Raw genomic sequence first — 9,251 nt, 5'->3', positions numbered from 1 at the left:
TTTCGACATTGGAATCATCTATTTCTCCATATCTCCAGAAAGCCTTGGACAATCATTCCAGGGTATTTGAGACTCCCAAATTCCTCCCACGTATTCGTGATCATGATCATGATATTCATTTGATACCAGGAAGTGTTCCTCCCAACATCAGGCCTTACATATATCCTTATGCCCAAAAGAGTGAAATTGAATGCATGGTTGCAGAAATGCTAGAGGTTGGTATAATTCAACCAAATCAAAGTTCTTTCCCTACTCTAGTAGTATTGGTGCACAAGAGGGATGGATCATGGTGCGTGTGTCTAGATTATAGGGAGATCAACAAGATCACTATTAAAGATAAATTTCCAATTCCTGTCATTGATGAATTATTGGATGAATTACATGGAGCAATTTACTTCACCAAGTTCGACCTTCATTCGAGATATCATAAAATAAGAATGAATACTAAAGAAGTTCTAAAAACAACATTCAAAACTCATAAGGGTCATTATGAATTTTTGGTCATGCCATTTGGCCTTACCAGTGCACCTTCTACATTTCAAGGTTTGATGAATTCCATTTTCAAACCCTTCCTTAGAAAATTTGTGTTAGTATTTTTTGATGATATACTAATCTACACCAATCTTGGAAGGATCATGTTCAACATTTTGACAGGGTGCTCAAACTATTGGAAGATAAACTGTTATATAAAAAAACCTTCAAATGTTTCTTTGGAGTACAGGAGGTGCAATATTTGGGTCATGTTGTATCTCATGAGGGTGTTAAGGTAGACCCTAAAAAAATTAAATCCATTAAGGAATGGAAAATCCCCACATCCATAAAGCATCTACGAAGATTTATTGGTTTGATAGGGTATTATCGCAAGTTCGTTAATAATTATGGACTCAGAAGCAACTAGGGCCTTTGAACATGTTAAAGAGGCAACGTGCCAAGAACCGGTCTTAGCTACGACAAACTTAAAATAAAAACCTTTATTGTAGAATGTGATGCCTCAACAAATGGAATTGGTGTTGTTTAATGCAAGAAGAAAGACCCATTTATTTTGAAATTCATCTAGTAAAAGGAAAGTATTTACACAAAGCTATTTACGAGAAGGAAATGTTGGCAATATTACATGCACTTAAGAAATGACGAGCTTACCTAATGGGAAGACACTTCAAGGTAAAAGTGGAACATGATAGTCTAAAATACTTTTTATAAAAAATATTATCTTATAAAGAGAAGTAAAAATGGGTCACAAAGATGTTGGGTTATGACTTTAAAATCATCTACAAAAAAGGGAAGAAAAATGTTGTTGCAGATGCACTCTCAAGAAAGGATGAGAATATGGAAGCATTGCTTTGTGCCATTTCTACTATCCAACCCGATTGGATAACCAAAGCAAGAGATGAATGGAAGAATGACGAAGAAGTGTGCTCACTCATTCACAAGTTGTACCAAGATCCTGGCACATATGCTACATTTAGCTGGAAAAATGATTCATTATGGTAAAAATATCACTTATACCTTTGTAATAATTCCCAACACAAACAAAAATTCTTCTTGAATTTCACACCTCTCCCATAGGAGGGAACTCGGGATTTTTAAAAACTTACCACGCGGTTAAGAAGGATTTTTTTTGGGATGGCCTTAAATATAACTTTCAAAAGTTTGTGGGGGATTGTTTGGTTTGCCAACAAAATAAAGTTGAGACAACTAAGACCCTAGGTATGTTACGCCATTTATCCATTCCAAGTCAATGTTGGGAGGAGGTTTCAATGGATTTTATCACAATTTTACCCAAGTCCGATGGAAAGAGTGTCATCATGGTGGTAGTTGATAGACTTACCTAGTAGGCACACTTTTGTACATTATCTCATCCATTTCAATCTAGTATAGTTGCTACTGCATTTATGGAAACAATTAAAAAGCTACATCGAAACCCAAAGATTATTGTGTTGGCATTATGACACAGGTTTGGCGCTATGACACAGGTGTTGTCCTTGATGGCAACACACTCAAATGACAGTTCAGGCTGATAGAATGAAAGAAAAAGAAGTATACGTAGGTCCCCCTTGACCAAGCTGCGTATACACGGGGATTCGCAAACCAAAATGTGCGTATGAGTATACACGCACTTTCACGCACAGAAAAGAATGTACATGTTTGAAAACTTGGTCTTGGTTCGTGGTATTTGGTCCATGGTATTTTGACCCATGGTATTGGTCCAAGGTATCCTGTCTGAAGTGTTGACCCCATGTTTTTGGTCTAAAGTTTGCTTCTAAGTGCTTTTGGACCATGGTATTGAGTAAGGCCTAAGACTATAAAAGGAGGAGAAGATCATTAGGAAAATTCACTTAAGCAATTGAATATCTAATGAAGAATAAGATCTAGAATACAGATCGTTGGGTTATGGTGCATAGTTGGATCTAAATCAAGGATGAACCTGAGCGCTTGATGAAGGATAAGTCCTATTGATGGGTCAAGATCTTAAGGCTTGAAGAGAAGTATCTTTGTGGTTTTGATCTTTTATAAATGGCGCATGTCGTAATCTGTAAATCTGATGATCTAGGTATAATTGATGTATGAATAGTTGTAAAGGTTAAATCATCTTTTATAGATCTGTACGCAAGTTCATTAGCAAAGGTGTGTATACATGTCAGTTTAGCATTTTGAAAGTGTGTATACACAGGTCTGCCTTGATACAAGTGCGTATGCACGCAGGTTCATCATGTTGAAGTAGCATACACCTTATAAAATATGTTTTAGCTACTTCTGATTGTTGTTGTAGTGTTCTGGGTTCTAGCTTGGGTTCTAGTTACTGTTACTGTATTTTGGTTACAACATTCAGAGAAGTGATTGTTTGATTCAGTTTTGGTTGTGCAAAGGAGATTTATTGATGCAGATATAGTTTGATGTTTGATTGATGTTATTGATGGATCCAGTCTGAAAATTTATCAAACGTGGTCCCTAGAAGAAAAGAGAAGGTTGTATCCTTCTGTAGGTAGAAGCTTGTGTACTGGTATGAGACTACACTAGTACAGAAATATTGTAAAAAGAAGTTTCTTATTAAAAGAATATAGAGACGAATTGCAATAGGTGTTTTTCACCCACATTAGGTTTCCACCTTATATCTTGTCTTCTTGCGTGTGATTGTCTTATCTGTTTTTTCTGTACCTGGTTACTGTTTATATGGTTCTGATGCACAAATTAAAGATCAACATCTAATGAATTAACTAAATTATAAGTCTACAGGATATACGCTAGTTTCCTTAACTACAGTTGTGTATACACGCAAGTTTCATTAACTGAAGTAGTGTATACAAATATGATGTGAAATGAAATATTATTGACATGCTAATACTGATGCCCCCCCCCCCCCCCCCCCCCCCTCTCAGTATTATTTCCAACAATTCGTATCAGAGCAGGTCCTTCAGAAGAAGCTTGATCGCTTGAAGGAAGATCTATCATCATGAGTAACTACAGAAGAGGGGCATCAATTAGACCACCAATCTTTGATGGGAGCAACTTTGTCTATTGGAAGGTAAGAATCATAGCATATCTTCAGTCTCTTGGAACAGATGTTTGGGAGATCATGGAAGGAGGATACACATTTCCATTAGTAATTCCTACAGATACGACAGGTAAAAAGCAATATGAAACAAATGCCAAGGCTGTCAATACTTTATTGGGGAATCTGTCACAATCAAAATTTGTTAAGGTTATGCAGCTAAAAACTGCCAAAGAAATATGGGACAATATCATTCTAAGCTATGAAGGAGATGATCAGGTAAAACGTGCAAAACTACAATCTCTCAGAATTCAACATGAAACTCTCAGAATGCACAATGATGAAAGTATAGCTAATTACTTCTTACGTATAGATGAGATTGTTAATCACATGAAAAACTTGGGTCAAGAGATAAAATAAGTTAATTTAGTTGAAAATGTTTTAAGATCCTTGTCTTCTAAGTTTGAATCAAAAAAAATTTCCATAGGAGAAAAGCAGGATCTTCAGAGTATTACTATGTCATAGCTACACGAAATCCTAAGCGTTTTCGAAATGAGAAAAGGGGGTCTATCAAATATGATAGAAGCCGAATTCAAAGCTTCAAGAAGAGGAGAACTCAATGAATTGGGACATATGTCAGAAGGAGAGGAAGAATCAAAATTTGTCAAGAACCTTCAACAGGGTTCTGGAAGATTAAGAGGTAAACTACCTTTTAAATGTTTTGCTTGTGGAAGAGTCAGTCATTATGCTACCAAATGTCCTCACAAATATAAGCTTGATAAAGGTAAGGAATCAGCAAAATGGAATAGAAAACAAAGTGTAAATAAAAATACCTACTATACGCATGAAGGTAGCGATGGTTTATCAAATAGTGATGAAGATGAAAATAGTAATGATTATAGACCTCTGATGGCTTTTGAAGATGATGATTTCTTGGATGCTTTAAATGAAAATGGTATTTATGAATAAATTTCTAAACTTAAAATTTGTTTAGAAGAAAAGAATATGATTATAGATACTCTGACATTCCAACTTGCTGAAAGGGAAAAACACAATGAAAAATTAGAATGTGAAATTGTGGGTCTAAGAAAAGATATTGAGAAAACAAAAGCTCTCAATCTCAAATTTGCTAAAGGATCAAAAAATTTAGATGAAATTATCAAAGTGCAGCGTTTCCTCTAATAAAGACAGGTCTTGGATATACTGAAGAAGCATCTCAAACACAAAAGTTTTCCACCTCCAAAAGCTATCTTGATGCATAAAGGAGAAGTGAACAGGTTGAAAATCGTCAGCAAAGGCATAAAGCAGATTACCAAGTAAATCAGGTTAAATCTACTTCAAGGATGAACAGAAGCTACAACCAACCACAGGTAAATCATACTCAATCTGTTTCAAGAATGAATCACCATTAAAGTAGATTCAATAATCGCAGGAACTACTTTAATGGCCAATGTTTTCATGTCATAACTTTGGACACAAAGTTGCTCAATATGTTGCTTACAAGACCATCATGATTACAGAAGCACGAAGTTAAAGGAATGTGACTGGGATCATGAAAAGGACCTACAATAACTTTTCTCCTCTTGATAATTAAATAGAATTCTCTATCTGTAACAACTGCAGTCATGTAGATTCTGAATGCAGGTGAAAGTTTTAGCAAACGTATCAGTAGGAGCAAACTTCATTGGGTCACAAAACATGGAGAAAGAAAGAACCACAAATAGAAATATGTTGTATAGCCTTGTTTGCAGAAGGATTGCAGAAGGACAAGAAAATCAGTTGTATATTAACAGTGGATGCTCGAAACACATGACAGGTGATAAATAAAGACTTCAGTCATATAGGGCCTTAGAAAAGGAAAATAAGGTCTCATTTCGAAATGACACTCATGTTGTCATAAAAGATAAAGGTTCTGTTATCTTAAAAGAAAAGGTTAAAGTTGGGAATGTTATGTATGTTGATGGTCTTAAGCATAACCTATTGAGTGTCAGTCAAATGTGTGATCAAGGAAATGAAGTAGTATTTCGATCAAATGGATGTGTTGTTCGTGAGCTTGATACATGAGAAATAGTGATCAAAGGCATAAGAACTCCAAATAGTTTATACATACTAAAGGGAGGACAACAATAGTGCTATCTAAGAAAAAATGATGAACATTGGCTATGGAACAGAAGATTGGGGCATCTAAGCTTCCCTCAAATAAGGAAAGCATGCAAATTCCAGGTTGTTCGTGATCTTCCTGATATCAAAATTCCAGAAAATAAAATATGCAAATCATGTCATTTTGGTAAGCAAACCAGAGCACATTTCCAAGAAAAAGAAGGATTAGCTAGCAAGCCTCTTGAATTTGTTCATACCGATTTATGCGGTCCTTCAAGGAAAAAGTCACCTCGTGGAGAAGAATACTTTATTTTGTTCATTGATGATTTTTCTAGAATGTGTTGGATAGGACTTCTAAAGCACAAAGATGAAGCATTTGAAAAATTCAAAGCCTTCAAAGCTTTGGTTGAAATTGAATCAGATCGCAAAATCAAATGCCTCAGATCTAATAGAGGAGGGGAATCTACCTCAGATGAATTCTTCAACTTTTGTGAAGAACATGGAATAAGAAGAGAATTTTCCACCGCAAGGAATCCTCAGCAAAATGGAGTGATAGAAAGGATGAAAAAAACTATTCAACAAATGGCTCCTGCCATGCTAGATGAGTCTGGAACTCCTGCAACCTTTTGGGGTGAAGCTGCATTTGTTGTTGTAACTATTCTGAACAAAAAAAACATTTGGGTAAACAACACTCAAACTCCACACGAACTTTGCTATGGTAAGACTCCAACAGTAAAATACTTCAAAATTTTTGGAAGCAAATGTTACATCAAAAGGACTGATGAAAAACATGGCAAGTTTGAACCTAGAGTAGATGAAGGCATTCTACTTGGTTACTCTTCCCGAAGTAAAGGATATAAGTGTTATAATAAAATATTAGGGAAAATTGTTGAAAGTATTGATGTTGTGGTTGATGAAGCAAGAAAAAATCCAAAGCAGGTAAAAACTAAAGAGTGGGAAGAAGATGAGGATTATCCTTCCACATCAAATCAGACTAATGCTGAAGAAGAAGAAACCAATGAAGCACCAGAAGAGCAAATAACGACAGAAGAAAAGACTCCATCCAGATACGTTTAGAAAAATCATCCAGAGACTCAAATTTTGGGATAGAAAGAGGAAGGTGTGCAGACAAGAAGAACTATTACAGAAGCTTCAAGCTATTGAGCATTGTTTTCCTCTATTGAACCTCAAGATGTAAATGAAACATGCAAAGATGAATGTTGGGTCAAGGCCATGAATGAAGAAATTGAGCATATTGAAAAGAATAATACCTGGGAATTAGTTCCTAGACCTCATGATAAGAATATCATCGGAACCAAATGGATATTCAAAAGAAAGCTGAATGAAAATGGAGAAATTATTAGAAACAAGGCTAGACTTGTTTGTAAAGGATATGCTCAACAAGAAGGTATAGAATTTGAAGAAACTTTTGCACCAGTTGCTAGACTTGAAGCCATAAGAATGTTTCTTGCTCTTTCTAGCTTTCAAAACTTCAAAGTATACCAAATGGATGTAAAATATGCCTTTCTTAATGGAGACTTAGAAGAAGAAATATATATTGAGCAACCGGATGGATTCGTCCTTGGAAATTATCCAAAACTTGTATGCAGACTTAGAAAGGCTCTCTATGGTCTAAAACAAGCTCCAAGGACCTGGCATTACCATATTGACAAATATCTCCATCAACAAGGCTTCACAAAAGGATCAACTGATAGCAATCTATATACAAAGATTGACAATGATAAATTGCTAATACTTGTTATGTATGTTGATGATATCATTTTTGGTAGCAATGAAGAAGCCATGAGTCAAAACTTTGCTTTGGTAATGTGGAAAGAATTTGAAATTTCCCTGCTTGGTGAACTCACATATTTTCTTCGTTTAGAAGTTCAAAAAAATAAAGATGGTATTTTTCTATCACAAACCAAGTATCTCAAGAAGATCTTAAAAAAATATGGCATGGAAGATTCGAAACCAGTGTGTACACCTATGGTAACAGGATGCAGTCTCAGTTGAAATGATGAATCAACAATAGTACATCAACCAACCTACAGATCCATGATTGAAAATCTGCTTTATCTAACAGGTACCTAACCCGACATCATCCATGCAGTGGGAATAGTTGGAATATTCCAAGCAAATCCAAAGGAATCACACCTTCAGGCTATAAAAAGGATCTTCAAATATCTTCAAGGAACTCAGAATTTTGGTTTATGGTATCCTAGGGATACAGACCTTACACTTCATGCATATGCAAATCCAGATTGGGCAGGAAGCATGGATGACAAAAAAGCACTAGTGGTGGTGCATTCTATATGGGTTCGAGATTAGTGTCTTGGTTCAACAAGAAACAAAGTTCAATTTCATTATCTACAGCTGAAGAAAAATATGTGGTTGTTTCATCTTGCTGCACACAACTCCTTTGGATGATTCAAACATTACAAGACATTCAGATCACGTGTACTCCACCCATCTCCATTCTATGTGATAATACATGTGCAATCAGTATTTCAAAGAATCTAGTCATGCATTCCAAGACCAAGCACATACCTATCAAATATCATTTTCTCCATGAACAAGTGCTTGAATAAAAGGTCAAATTGGAGTATGTTCCCTCCAAAGAATAGGTTGTTGATATATTCACCACACCGCTGCCCAGAGAGACATTTGAATATCTCAAACAGAAGTTGGGAGTAGTTGATGCATCATCTTGCTATTGAAAGCTATCTAGTTTAGAGAAAAATGGTTGTACACGAGTTTCATGAAGCGTATTCGTACACATACACCGATTGCTGTGGATACAGTCACATATATGATTGGTTTGAAGAAAAAAAGTGGGCCAAACTCAGGCTGAAAAGAGTCTGATATGGGTCTGAGAGTGATCATCTGGCATAGAATCAGGGGGAGCATATACTTCTAATAATGCATTATTTAGAAGATTCAGGGGGAGCATATACTTCTAATAATTGTTGGCATTATTTTAGAAGATCTTGGTACAATTTCACAATTGTCTTTGATTCAAGGTACAAAGGGAGATGATGGTTGCTGCTCATACCTATCATATTCTTGTTTTAGATATTTTGTCTCTATGTCATCTATATATTTTATTATCAAGGTCATGTAATGACCTATTTTGTTTTCCCCACTATGCATGGGATGGATGGTGTAATGTTCTGGTTTTGACAATGTATAAACTTTTGGTATATCCCCACTTGGTTGGGAGATGGATGAGTCAATCTTGGTATATCCCCACTTGGTTGGTAGATGGATGTATTTATGAGTCTTTGGTGATAGGATGGTCATTTATGATGTAGAACATCTTTTTGCAGACCTTGCATACAGTCAGGGGGAGCATGAATAGCACGCTTCTGCATATCAGAGATTTCAGCATGTACTCAGGGGGAGCATAGCCCTTTGCCCTTGATGACAAAGGGGGAGAGTGACTTGGAGTTGCCATCAAGTCTAAAGGGGGAGATTGTTGGCATTATGACATAGGTTTGGTGCTATGACCAAGGTGTTGTCCTTGATGGCAACTCACTCAGATGACAGTTCAGGCTCACAGTATGAAAGAGAATGAAGTATACGCAGGTTCGCCTTGACCAAGCCGCGTATACACACGGGTTTGTAGACCAAAAGGTGCATATACGTATACATGCACTTT

This window comes from Pinus tabuliformis, chromosome 1_1, assembly GCF_031772625.1.
Source record: "Pinus tabuliformis cultivar Carrire ecotype Pingquan chromosome 1_1, CPIR1, whole genome shotgun sequence".
In the NCBI taxonomy this organism is placed as follows: Eukaryota; Viridiplantae; Streptophyta; class Pinopsida; order Pinales; family Pinaceae; genus Pinus; species Pinus tabuliformis.
Note: the sequence above shows the minus strand (reverse complement) of the source record.